The following is a 4,901-nucleotide window of genomic DNA, read 5'->3' on the forward strand; positions in this document are numbered from 1 at the left end:
AGCCCAGAGGAGGCCACTTGTCTGCTGGGAGACCTTCGTCAAGTCCCTTGACTTCCCTAGCACTCAGTGCCCTCATCTATAAAATGGGGATTAATATGATGAGCCCCGTGTGGGACCCTGATGATCTCGTATCTACTCCAGGGTTTAGAACAGTGTCTGGCACATAGTAAGCACTAAACAAATACCATTTAAAAAAAAAAAGAGTGACGTTCTCAAAGTCGCATATGGACTGGATTCTGGGCTGGATCACCTGCCCCGGAGCAGGAGGAGGTGAGAATTTTTCACAGCCCCTACCCCTGGAGAGAAAATGTCCAACCAGCCCCTGTTTTCAGTAGCCTGATCCATCCTTTCTTTATTAATCATTCTCTAATTGCTTTGATCAGCACCTCAACCGAACAGGGCTGTCTTGGACTCGGGCCTGGATTGTTAAAACGGCAGGCCGTGAATCTCCTGGAAAATGCCTTTATTGAAAGGCGGGGTTTAGTGCCCTGGGCTCTTGGCTCAAGGTGCTTGTTTGTGACTGAACCTGGAAATCTGGCATTCTTCCCTGGAAAGAAGGCTTTGGGGGATTCGAGTTCTGGGCAGAGAGAGCCTTGAAGGGCAATACTTTAGAGAGAGGAAACAGAAGAGCCTTGGTCTATTGCTTGTGGCTTAATGGTGGGGAGAGCAGGGGCAGCCAGGGGGGTTGGGATGATAGCACCGTCCTCCTTTAGTGCAAAATGGCCACATTACTTTTGTCTCATGCCGGAGTCCTTTCCGACCCATAGCGATGCCACCGACACATCTCTCCCAGAACGCCCCGCTCTCTATCTGCAATCGTTCCAGTAGTGTATCCATAGAGTTTTCTTGGTAAAAATACAGAAGTAGTTTACCATTGCCTCCTTCCGCACGGTAAACCTGAGTCTCCACCCTTGACTCTTTCCCATGCCGCTGCTGCCCAGCTCGGGTGAGTTTTGACCTGTAGCCGATTGCCTTCCACTCACTAGCCACTAGCCAAGCTAGGAATGGAATGGACAGGCCGCTGTTTGACTCTCCCTCCTGTAGCCGAGACTGGCAGAGTACTGGAAACTCTCCAGGTGCGACCCTGAGAGGGGAACATTACCCTCCCCCTACTTCAAAACCGTAATGAACGCTCATCTCCTCCAAGAGGACTTCCCTGACTAAGCCTTCCTCTCCTCTTCTCCCACTCGCTTTTGCGTCGCCCTGACTTGCTCCCGTTATTCATTCCACCTCCCACTCCCACGGCACTTATGTCCATAGCTGTAATTTATTTATTTCTATTAATGTCTGTCTCCCCCTCTAGACCATAAGCTCATTATGGGCAGGGAATGTGTTTTATTCTTCTATTGTACTCTCCCAAGCTCTTAGTACAGTGCTCTGCACACGGTAAGCATTCAGTAAATATGACTGAATGAAGGAATGAATCTCCTTCAAGATGTCTTTCCTGATTAAGCCCTCTTTTCCCCAGCTCGGTCTCCCTTCTGTGACATCATTACACTTGGATCTGTGATCTTTAGACACTTGCTATTCGTCAGATTCGTCATAACCCCCAGATGTTAGGTATAATTCTTTAAATTATATATTATAAATTGCTTATTCATATTAATGTCTGCCTCCCCCACTAAACTGTAAGCTTGTTATGAACAGGGAACGTATCTGCTAATTCTGTTGCATTGTACTCTCCAAATGCTGAGTACAGTGCTTTGCTCATAGTAAGCACTCGATAAATATGATTGATTGATTGAAAATGGAGGCATGATTTAAGGTCATTGGACTTCTGTTTCGAAGTTTAATTTCATTAGCTCCTTGTGGATGGGGAACAAAGCAGCATGACCTAGTGGATAGAGCACAGGCCTGGGTGTCAAGAGGATGTGGGTTCTAATCCTAGCTCTGCCATTTGTCTGTTTTTTGACCTTGGGAGTAAGACTGTAAGCCCCATGTGGGACATGGACTGTATCCAACCTGATTAGCTTGTATCTATCCCAGCATTTAGTACAATAATAATACAGTAATAATAAAGATAATCACAAAAATTACGGTATTTGTTAAGCACTTACTAAATGCCAGGCACTGCACTAAATTCTGGCGTTGGAAGCAAATTGGGTTGGACACAGTGCCTGTCCCACATGGGGCTCACAGTCTTAATCCCCATTTTTCAGATTAGGTCACTGAGGCACCAAGAAATGAAGTGACTTGCCCAAGGTCACACAGCAGACAATTGGCAGAGCCTGGATTAGAACCCAGGTCCTCTGACTCCCAGGCCCATGCTCTATCCACTAGACCACACCAGCCCCACATAGTAAGCGCTTAAACGATTCCATTAAAAAAAGTAAGAACAACAATATAGAAACTCTTTGTATAGTAACATAGAAATTTAGAAACATAGTAAGGAACATAGTATAGAAACATAGTAAGCGCTTAACCAATACCATTAAAAAAGCAGCAACCACAACAAAGAAACTCTATTATATTGTACTCTCCTGAGCAGTTAGTTCAGTGCCCTGCACATAGTAAGCACCCACTGAATATCATTGATCGACTGACTGATTTAAAAAAATCATCAACGGCACCTCCCCTCACACTCCAGTGTGGTAATAATAATAATGATGGTATTTGTTAAACATTCACTGGGTGTCAAACACTGGCCTAAATGCTGGGGACAGTTTGGATGGAGTCCTTGTCCCACACGAAGCTCACAGTCTTAATCCCCATTTTACAGGTGAGGTAAGTGAGGCACAGAGAAGTGAAGTGACTTGCCCAAGGTCACACAGCCGACGAGTTGCACTGTAATAATAATGTTGGTATTTGTTAAGTGCTTACTATGTGCAGAGCACTGTTCTAAGCACTGGGGTAGATACAGGGTAATCAGGTTGTCCCACGTGAGACTCACAGTCTTCATCCCCATTTTACAGATGAGGTAACTGAGGCACAGAGAAGTTGAGTGACTTGCCCACGGTCACACAGCTGACAAGTGGCAGATCTGGGATTCGAACCCATGACCTCTGACTCCCAAGCCCGTGCTCGTTCCACTGAGCCACGCTGCTTCTCTTACTGGGACACTGTACTGTCCCAAGCACTTAATACAGTGCTCTGGACACAGTAAGTGCTCAACAAATACCACTGAATCAACGAATGAAGTGGCAGAGCTGGGATTAGAACCTAGGTCCCCCTGGCTCCCAGGCCCGTGCTCTATCCACTAGGCTACGCTGCTTCCTGGTGTGTGGTAGAAGCACACACCAGGACTTTATGGGCTTGTTTCAGATGAGGAAAACATGAAACCATCACTGCCGGAATCAGACAATGGAGTTGCGCTCCATCCACTTGGATTCCACTTACAGTAATAATAGGTTGCTCTTCCCCAGTATCTTTCATCTCCAATTTTACCCAACCAAAATTAATTCCCAGATTCCCAGAACGCCCATCACAAGTAATTAAGTGTCCAAGTGTTATTATCCACCTTTTACAGTTGAGGAAATGAAACCACCGGGTGTTGAATCGACTTGCCCAAGCTCACAAAGTGAGTGAGGGGTGCAAGACTAGGACTGCTCACTCATCTGTCCAGCTAATTTGCTTTTTAATAATAATTATGGTATTTGTGAAGTGCTTACTGTGTGCCAGGCACTGTTCTAAGCCCTGGGAAAAAGGCTCCCTAACATCCATTTAGTTTCAAGCCCTTTAAAGGAAACCAATTCTGATTGCCCGCCCTCTGCTCAGAACTCTGGGTGCCGGAGACAAAGGATAACTGTCAAACCGACTCCCGGGAAAGGTGGCAGTCACTGGAATTTTGACCTTTGGTGCCAATTCCTTATTTCTGGTTTGTAATTCTCCCAAGAACCCAAAGCCTGATTCAATGCTGGTGAAGCATGGCAAGGTACATTTCTGGAGAAGTGCAGATGACTATTTGTGGAGACACTGAGTCGGTGGAGGAAGCATCCTATTTCCAGAATTTTTACCAATTTGTTTTTCTTTGCCAGTATGGAAAGAGTCTTTATGCTTCTAAGCAACCCTCCTCTAACTGAAAACTAAGTAGTTGCTGCCCCAAGAAGTGAGCAGTTCATCTTGGAAGAAAAGTCCTACGTCTTTTGGCCTCTGTAATTTTTTTATGGTATTTGTTAAGCACTTACTATGTGCCGGGCACTGTAATAAACGCTGGGGTAGATACAAGCAAAAGGGGCATTGAACTAACCGCTTGAGAGAATACAATAAAACAGAGTTTCTTTGTTGTTGTTGTTGCTTTTTTAATGGTATTGGTTAAGCGCTAACTACGTGGGGCTGGTGTGGCCTGGGGAATAGAGCATGGGCCTGGGAGTCAGGGGACCTTGGGCAAGTCACTTCACTTCTTGGTGCCTCATTGACCTCATCCGTAAAATGGGGATTAAGCCTGTGAGCCCCATTTGGGACAGGCACTGTGTCCAACCCGATCTGCTTGCCACTACAAGCTTCTCCGTAGGGCTACCAGTGTTTGGACCCAGTAGTCCAAGGAGCGATTGAATCAGATTGGTTACAGTCCCTGTCCCATATGGGACTCGTAATCTTAATCCCCATTTTATAGATGAGGTAACCAAGGCACCGATAAGAGAAGTGACTTGCCCAGGGTCACACAGCAGACAAGTAATGGTTCTAATCCCAGCTCCTTCTGACTCCCAGGCCCATGCTCTATCCACTAGGCCACACTGCTTGTGAATATGTATTTTAATATATATTCAGTATAATTTAGCACACAGCAGAGGAACAATCCCCTACCCCCTTTGGATGTTTATTCTGGATTGTTTCTGCTCACCCTGGCTTTCTTCTCCCTTTAGGTTGTAGGTTCCCTAGGGCGCTTCTGTACGATTTGGCAGACACCATATCCTCTTCGCTTCAGCACTGGCACTACGTGTATTAGCGATCTACGTTTTCAA

General features: G+C 45.8%; 1 non-coding gene across 1 annotated transcript; it reads right to left on the bottom strand.

Annotated features, from left to right (window-relative positions):
• Positions 1-956: 956 nt before the first annotated feature.
• On the bottom strand, positions 957-1,094 carry LOC114810720. The gene has a single exon (XR_003758415.1). It is a non-coding gene; the product is annotated as a small nucleolar RNA SNORA7 (small nucleolar RNA).
• Positions 1,095-4,901: the final 3,807 nt, after the last annotated feature.

Source organism: Ornithorhynchus anatinus, chromosome 3 (genome assembly GCF_004115215.2).
Source record: "Ornithorhynchus anatinus isolate Pmale09 chromosome 3, mOrnAna1.pri.v4, whole genome shotgun sequence".
NCBI lineage: Eukaryota > Metazoa > Chordata > Mammalia > Monotremata > Ornithorhynchidae > Ornithorhynchus > Ornithorhynchus anatinus.